Source organism: Suncus etruscus, chromosome 2 (genome assembly GCF_024139225.1).
Source record: "Suncus etruscus isolate mSunEtr1 chromosome 2, mSunEtr1.pri.cur, whole genome shotgun sequence".
Classification (NCBI taxonomy): domain Eukaryota; kingdom Metazoa; phylum Chordata; class Mammalia; order Eulipotyphla; family Soricidae; genus Suncus; species Suncus etruscus.
Window position 1 is genome coordinate 139,323,197 of NC_064849.1, and position 9,512 is coordinate 139,332,708.

Consider the following 9,512-nt stretch of genomic DNA (forward strand, 5'->3'; position numbering starts at 1 on the left):
GACCTTTTTTTGTGTGTTTGTCACACCAATGTTCAGAGGTTGCTTCTAGCTCTGCACTCAGGAATAATGTTTGACAGTGCTCAGGGGACCATATCGGATGCTGGGAATAGAACCTGGGTTGGCCATGTGAAAAGTAAGCATAGTACTCACTGTACTGTCATTAGACCCATCTGATTATTTTTAATGTGCTTTGTTGACCTGAAGAGACAGCTCAAAGAGCTGAAGTGCCTGCCTGGCATGCCTGAAACTCCAGATTCAGTTATTGGTACTGTGTGGTCTCTCAAGTACCACCAGATATAGCCCTGGTTGGTCCCCAAAACTGCTGGAGAATACTGGCCTACTATTTAGTTTCTCAGTTTCTAGCTATACAGAGTAAATTTTATATTAATTAATATTAATTAATAAGTATTTTAATATAAAAGATTTGAAATGGGGCTTGAGAATGTATCAGTTTTTCTAAATACTCTGAAGAGACACAAACATTTCTTGTTCAAAAATTACACTTCAAGCAATACTGTTTTATAACATTCACTCTAGCACTTTGTAAAACATGACAAAAAGGGTGAAACTGGGGGCTGGAGAGGTGGGGCAAGTGTTAAGGCATTTATTTGCCTTGCATGCACTAGACTACGATAGACCACAGTTCAATCCCCCGGCGTCCCAGATAGTCTCACAAGCAAGGAGCGATTTCTGAGCACATAGCCAGGCATAATTCCTGAGTATCACTGGGTGTGGCTCCAAAACAAAACAAAACAAAACAAAAAAAGGGTGAAATTGAGAACAAAATGCTAAAGGAAATTGAAGGTCTCACTAACACTCTACCAAAAATTTATCATACACATTTTAAAATACAAATGGACAAACAAAAACTTTGGGGTCTTTTTATTGGGGTTGGGGACATACCTGGTGGAGCTCAGGGGTTACTCCTGGCTCTGTGCTCAGAAATCACTCCGGGAAGGCTCAAAATATCATATAAAACGATGGGATGCCAAAAATTGAACCCTGGTGGACTTGCGAGGCAAGCACCCTATGGACTGTGCTATTGCTCAGGCCCCAAACAAAACCTTTTAATATAACTTACAAAAATACAAGAAAATAAACAAAAAAGCAACTAAGAAATACAGTGTGTTCATTGGTGGTAAGTGCTATGTGGGAAACTAAAACAGTTTAAAGAGAATAGAAATGAGGTGATGCTATTTTAAATAGGATCATAAAAAAGATTTTTCCAGAAGATAAAGAACTTGTCTTGCATGAGGCTTACCCTGGTATTCCCAGAATACCCAGAATTCTATATGATCCACAAGACTCTTCTAGGAGTAATGTCTGAGCTCAGAGCCAGAAGAAAGCCCTAAGTACTTCTGGTCATAGCTACCAAACCAAAACATAGAAAAATAAAAATTTCCCTGAAAAATGTAACATTGGACTAGAGTTCTGGGTGAAGTGAGAAAGAAATTCACAGGAAGAACCAGGAAAGTGATTTTCAAAAAAAGGAATAACATGTAAAGATATCCATAATTGGAATCATGCCTATTTTGAGTGAACCATAGCAAGAAAATCAGAAGAATCAAAAGAAATAGAGGACAAAAGAAGTGATCAGCCAAGAAGGAAGAGGTCATGTTAAAGAGTGGAAATTTTATTCCCAAAGATTATTGAAAAGGGAGATGGAAGATGTGTGTAGATGATATGGTATTCTTTTTAAAGCAAAGGAAGATAGATTAAGGAGCCCCAGTGTAAAGAATGGGAAAAAGTGAGGATAAGTGAAATATAGTGGATGTATTGGGTATGCTTGAATTCAAGTGCCAGTCTATCTGATTGTGTAACATTTTTCTTTCTGCATTAAAGATTCAAGAAGGATAACAGATAGATGTAACAGTTTACAATACAAATACTATAACATAAAAATGTTGCAACAATAACTTTAACTGAAATCATCTTGGAACATTACTTAATTTCTGAAGTATGTATATTAGAGACACACCTTTCTTTTTTATTTAAACATCTTGATTACAAATATGATTGTGATTAGGTTTCAGTCATGTAAAGAACACCCCCCTTCACCAGTGCAACATTCCCACCACCAATGTTCCAAATCTCCCTCCACCCTACCCCACCCCCACCTGTACTCTAGACAGGCTTTGCAGTTCCCTCATTTATTCTCATGGTTATGGTAATCCTCAGTGTAGTAATTTCTATAACTGCTCTCACCACTCTTTGTGGTGAGCTTATTGAAGTGAGCTGGAAGTTCCAGCCCTCCTCTCATTGTCTCAGGATTGTTACAAAAATGACTTCATACATAGTGTTAACTGGAGGTCTACGTTCGCTTTTTGGCAAGTGGCTAACCAGTTCTGCCAGCACCACTTGTTGAAGAGGTTTTCCCTTCTCCATTTACGATTTCTTGTTCCTTTGTCAAAAATTAGGTGCTTGTATGTCTGGGGAACATTCACTGAGAACTCAAGCCTATTCCATTGATCTGAGGGTCTGTCTTTATTCCAATACCATGCTGTTTTGATAACTATTGTTTTGTAGTACAGTTTAAAGTTGGGGAAAGTAATGCCTCCCATTTTCCTTTTCCCTAGGAGTGCTTTAGTTATTGGAGGGTATTTATTGTTCCAGGTGAACTTCATAAGTGTTTGATCCACTCCTTTGAAGAATGTCATGGGTATTTTAAGGGGATCACATTAAATCTGTATAATGCTTTGGGGAGTATTGCCATTTTAAAGATGTTAATCCAGCCAATCCATGAGCAGGGTGTGTTTCCATTTCCATGTGTCCTCTCTTATTTCTTGGAGCAAAGCTTTATAGTTTTCTTTGTATAGGTCCTTCACGTCTTTGGTCAAGTTGACTCCAAGATATTTGAGTTTGTGTGGCACTAATGTGAATGCGATTGCCTTCTTAACGTCCATATCTTCCCTATCATTATTGGTGTATAGAAAGGCCATTGATTTCTGTGTGTTAATTTTGTAGCCTGACACCTTACTATATGCATCTATTGATTCTAGAAGCTTTTTGGTAAAGTCTTTAGGGTTTTCTAAGTAGAATATCATGTCATCTGCAAACAGTGAGAGCTTGACTTCTTCCTTTCCAATCTTGCCTGATTGCTATAGCAAGTACTTCCAGTACTATGTTGAAGAGGAGTGGTGAGAGCAGACAGCCTTGTCTTCTGCCAGAATTTAGGCAGAACTAAAGGCTTTTAGTTTTTCTCCATTGAGGATAATATTTGCCATTGGTTTGTGTTAGATGGCTTCAACTAGATTGAGAAAGGTTCATTCCATTTCCATCTTGCTGAGAGTTTTGATCAAGAATGGGTGTTGGACCTTATCAAATGCTTTCTCTGCATCTATTGATATGATCATGTTATTTTTATTTTTCTTGTTGTTGATGTTGTGTATGATGTTGATAGATTTATGGATGTTAAACTATCCTTACATTCCTGGGATAAAACCTACTTGGTCAGAGTGTATAATCTTGATGATGCATTGGATCCTATTTGCCAGTATTTTGTTGAAGATCTTTGCATCTGCATTCATCAGAGATATTGGTCTGTAATTTTCTTTTTTGGCAGCTTCTCTGTCTGGTTTTGGTATCAAGGTGATGTTGCCTTCATAAAAGCTGTTTGGAAGTGTTCCCATTTTTTCAATTTCATGGAAGAACCTGGCTAGGATTGGTAGAATCTCCTCTTGAAAGGTTTGAAAAATTTATTAGTAAATCCATCTAGGCCTGGGCTTTTCTTTTTAGGCAAATGTTTGATTATAGTTTCAATTTCCTCCATAATGATGGGGGTGTTAGGTATGCTACATCCTCCTTACTTAACAGTGGAAGATTATAAGAGTCCAGGAATTTATTCTTTTCTTCTAGGTTCTCATGTTTAGTAGCATAAAGTTTCTCAAAGTAGTCTCTGATTACCCTTTGGATCTCTGAAATATCTGTCGTCATCTCCCCCTTTTCATTTCTAATATGGGTTATCAGGTTTCTCTCTCTCTCTTTCTTTGTGAATTTTGCCAATGGTCTATTAATCTTGTTTATTTTTTCAAAGAACCAACTTCTGCTTCCATTGATCTTTTGGATTGTTTTCTGGGTTTCCACTTCATTGATTTCTGCTTTCAGTTTTGTTATTTCCTTCTGTCTCCCTAATTTTGGTTCCTTTTGTTGGTCATTTTCTAATTTTGTAAGCTGTGTCATTACATTATTCAGGTATGCCCCTCTTCCTTCCTGATGCATGTTTGCAAAGCTATAATTTTTTCTCTCAGGACCTCTTTTGCTGTGTCCCATAGATTCTGGCAATTTGTGTCTTCATTATCATTTGTTTCCAGGAAAGTTTTGATTTCCTTTTTGATTTCATCCCGGACCCACTGGTTGTTCAGTAGCAGGGTGTTTAATTTCCAATTGTTAAAGTTTTTCTTCTGTGTCCTTTTGTAGTTCACATCTAACTTCAGAACCTTGTGGTTAGCAAAGGTAGCCTGCAAGATTTCTATCCTCTTGATTTTATGAAGGTATGTTTTATATGTCAGCATGTAGTCTCTTCTGGAGAATGACCCATGTACATTGGAGAAGAATGTATATCCAGTTTTTTTGGGGGTGGAATGTCCTATAAATGTCTACTAGTCCTTTTTCTTCCATTTTTCTTTCAGGGCTAGTATGTTTTTGTTGGGTTTCAGTCTGGTTGACCTATCAAGTGTTGACAGGGCCATGTTGAGGTCTCCCACAATTATTGTGTTATTATTGATGTCTTCTTTGAAATTTGTCAATAATTGTATTAGATAATTTGCTGGTCTTTCATTGGGTGCATATATGTTTGAAAGTCTGATTTCTTCCTGTTGCACATATCCCTTATTAGTACAAAGTGTCCATCTTTGTCCCTTATCACTTTTCTGAGTATAAAGTTGGCATCATCAGATATTAAAATAGCCATCCTAGCTTTTTTTTTAAGGGTGCTCTTTGTTTGGATGATTTTCCTCCAGCCTTTGATTTTGAGTCTATGTTTGTTCTGATTATTCAGGTGTGTTTCTTGTAGGCAACAGAAGGTTGGATTCATCTTTTCAATCCATTTTGCCACTCTGTATCTTTTAATTGGTGGATTTAGTCCATTGACATTGAGGGAGATGATTGTCATAGGATTTAATGTCATCTTTGTAGTTAAGTTTGCTGTGTTTGTTGGTCTCTCTTGTCTTAGAGTAGACCTTTCAGTTTTTCCTTTAAGGCTGGTTTTTCATCTGTGAAGTTTCTGAGCTTTTGTTTATCCATGAAGCTATGTATCCTTCCTTCAAACCTGAACGTGAGTTGGGCTGGGTGCAGTATTCTTGGTGAGGCATTCATTTCATTCAGTCTTGCCACAATATCCCACCACTGTCTTCTGGCCTTGAGTTACTTGTGACATGTCTGCTATAAGTCTTAAGGATACTCCTTTGAATGTCATTTCCCTTTTTGATCTTCTTGCTTTCAGTCTTCTATCTCTATCTGTGGGATATGTCATTGTAACGAGGATGTGTCTTGGGGTGTTTTTCTTCAGGTCTCTTTTAGCTGATACTCTTCAGGCATGCAGGATTTGATTGCATGTATTCTTTAATTCTGGGAGTATCTCTTTGATAATGTCTTTGACAGTTGATTCTTCCTGGGGATCTCCTACCTGGGCCTTTGGAACTCAATGATTTTTTTGTTGTTTCTGTTGAGTTTATCAAAGATTTCTATTTTCATCTTTTCACATTCCTTGAGTACCTTTTCCATTGCCTGTTCGTTTGTCTTAAGGTTCTTTTCCAATTTCTTCTGTTGTATTGAGTATTTCTGTATCTCATCTTCCAGTACTTCGATTCTCTCTTCAGCTCCTGTTACCCTGCTGTCAAGGCCATCCATTGAGGTTTTCCGTTGAGCTACCATGTTTTTCAGATCCGTTATTTCAGTTTAGAGTTTTTTGATTTCTGTCTTTGTGTTCTGTTCAGATTGATCTATGCTTTCTCTGAGTTCTACAAACATCTTCTATATTGCTATTTTAAATTCCTTATCTGAGAAGTTAATCAGGTGGTTGGAATTTTTTAGGTCATCCGAGCTATCATCTTCATTCTCTGTGCATGGTGTTTGCCTGTGAGGTTTTCCCATTTTCACACTTGTAGTGTGATTTTTCCTGTGTGTTGTGGTGGGGTTCATTGGTTAGAAAGAGTGTGTGGCTGTGAAGCAGAGCAGCCGCGCTCTTCTGCGGCCTTTTGATGACAGTTTTTTTTGGGGGGTGCACTTCCTAGGCCTCTGAGGAGAGCTTCAAGTATTCAGGGAAGACAGACAAGGAAAGCAAAGAGTTCCCTTCAAGCCCTCAGGGTCATCCAAGGCACAGCAGGAGGGCAGAGCTAGCCAAGAACTCTCTGTAGTAGGCAGGATTGCAGGCAGGAATGCTGATGAAATCCAGTCTAAGGTGGCTGGAAACACCATGGCCCAAGATTGCTTCTGTGCCCTTCTGACTCCCAGCAGAAACCAGCAGAAATCAGTGTGTGTACGTCCTGACCCACCTCTGAAGCAGGCAAGATCAGTAGCAGGAACACTGATGAAATCCAGACTCAGGCAGCTGGAAACACCATGGCCCAAGATGGCTTCTGAGCCCTTCTGACTCCCGGCAGAAACCAGCAGGAATCAGTGTGTGTACATCCTGACCAACCTTTGAAGCAGGCCAAGACACACCTCTCTAAGATGGCCATTATGTTCACAGACCCCAAATCTGGTTCATTAAATCTAACCCAAACACTTAAAGGGTTTTCTAAATATCATATTATCCAAAAATTATGTATCTTTGGTATCAGTAGTACTGTGTTCTTGTTGACATTTGAGTCTTAGGTGTCTGTATCAAGTCCATCCAACAAGCAAATCCTAGTAGGACTAGACAGCATGGAAAATGGAATGAATATAATATCTTTACTTTATTTTATAGCTTGTCTAATCTTAATTTGCCCTAAATTTTAAAACTGGTGTAGACACTCAAAGCTAATGAAAATCTCAGTAATTACTTTAAAATATCATTTAAGCAGTAGAAAGATTGTGGTTTGGGTTTAAAAGAAAGCAGTATTCAGTACACCCAAAGGCAGGAATAAATAATAACCTTTGTTTGTTAGAGATGCAAAGAGTTAAATATGATGCTGGCCATAGAGCAGGATCAGGAATCATTCAAATAGACTTCACTGCTTAAATCTATCACTTTGGCAAAGAAACCTGGGACTTTCTTGACTTTTATTTTCTTAATATTAAAATAAGAGCAGTAATATCCAGACAACAGTTTGGTTACAAATAACATCTAAAAAGCCTTTGGATAACTGAATGCCTAGTTAATTTTAAAGCTTGATACGATTTTGGAGCCAGAAAGATAGCATAGTAAGTAGGGCATTTTTCTTGCACACAGCCTATCTCAGTTCGATTTGGCATTCTATACCTCCAGACTGCCAGGAGTTATTACTGAGCACAGAGCCAGGAGTAACCCCTCAGCACTGTTGGGAGTGGCCCAAAATTCAAATTATTAAAAGTTAAAAAAAGAAAGAAGTTTCATATGAATTAACTGTCCTTTTTATTGTTCTAATCAATAAATAGATTAAGACATGATGAAAAATGGGAAACTAAATAAAAGATTGTGATATGTAGTATATACTAAGCAACTAAGCATTTGATAAATGGGAAAATTTATAATATCAAAAACATATGAAATATATTAAAGATTTATTTAACATTGTTGAAGATATTGTGTTGTTTCTCCTACAAAGTAAATGTCTTAAAATAATTTTTTCTTTATAAAATATAAAAATGGAAATAAGTACCAGAAAGCATAATCAATAGGAATAAGATTTTACACAATTCCTTTTCTTAATTTATTTTTATTTTGTTTTATCTATTTAGGGAAAATATATCACATAGCTAACATCTTTGATCATAGTACATTTGTTACTTAACTTGAAAAATATTAAAATGAAAAAGAAGGGAAAAAAGAAAGAAGAAAATAGAAAAGTACAGTAGCAATCTCATTTGTGAAACTTATTGTATTACCAATGAAGTCATTAATACAATGGCAGAAGGTTTAGTAAGCTTCTATTGCTTTATGTCCAGTCTGTAAAATCAAGAAATTCCTTTAGGGATGAAAAGCATCAAACAAATAAAGCTGTCCAGAAATTCAAAGCTATGAATCTATAAATTTTAGGGGCATATACTCAGTTGGCAGACCATCTATAAGAAGGCCCGTTGGAGCATGAAAACTGTGTTTGTGGGCATAATTAGTGCTACTAGGCTTTCTTGGAAAGAGGAAGATAAGGAGGGAACCCTCGCTAACTCCAAAAAAAAAAAAAAAAAAAAGCCCTGGAGTAGAAACAGGAAGGGAGAGGACATTGGGGAGGGTGAAAGAGAAACTGGGGACATTGGTGGTGGGAAATGTGCACCATTTGTACATTTTGTACATTGTTTAACTGTAACTCAATCATGAACAACTTTATTTAAAGTGTGGTCAGATTGCTGTCCCTGCAGGAACTCATAGATATTCAGTGATGAAGCAAACCACTGGGTAAAAGGTGGTTCTGGGTGATGGAGGCAGCAGGCATGACTGAGATGGATAGCTTTGAGTTGAATGGTCAATGTTACTATAATATTCTGCAGCTCAGCTTACATCTCATTCTAGAAAAGAGTGAGTCTATGGAGCTAGCCCAGTTCAAACATGGTAACTGTTTTTATGGGCATAGTTACAGCTCAAGATTTTACACAATTCTAATGGCAGTGTCTTAATTCACCTTCTACCCTATGTGGAAAAACTCTTACAATGTGAGATGAGGACTACTCCCTGACAGTAAGCAGAGTTATAAATTCTAAAGTAAGATCATAAAATCAAAGAAGATGGTTGCTTTAAGAACATAAATCCACTATCATCCAACTTATCAGCTGGTTACCACTAAAAACTCTCTCAACCTATTCTCATGTCTTTTGATGGATTGGCCCATAGTGACAATAAAAACAAAACTTCACAATTTTATTTTGGCATATCTAGTGGAGTCTACTCTGGCAAGCTGACTTTGTATCTTGAAAATTTCCAATAAGTCACTATGCCAGTAGAACTCTTTTTCTGGCCCACAGCTAGATGCTTCTCATCACACTTGGCCAGAGTAACAGCTCACTAAGTCAATTAACCATATACACTCCTTTCTTTAAATGTGGAAAGGTGCTTTGGGGTGTATATCAAGAAATCCTTCCATTCTAGGTTTTATTTTTCTATGAACTTCGGGGGAATTCTGTGAGCTCTCTATAGAAACAAAACTACTTGTGTGCTATTATCCAGGATCTATTTATAAATCTCTTTCTAAAGCCACTTTTGAGTATTTTTATCTTGAAAAAAAAAAGTGCACCGAGAAAGAGAAATTGTAACCTAAAAGGTACTTTACCACTTTGTGAGAACTCGGGAAAGTTAAAGCCCATTTAGAATCTAGAAATTATATCATTCACACCAGATTTAATTAGGTGATAAACAAGACAGCTTAAATGTCTTGTTTTTAGTGTTGTTCAGTCAGTGT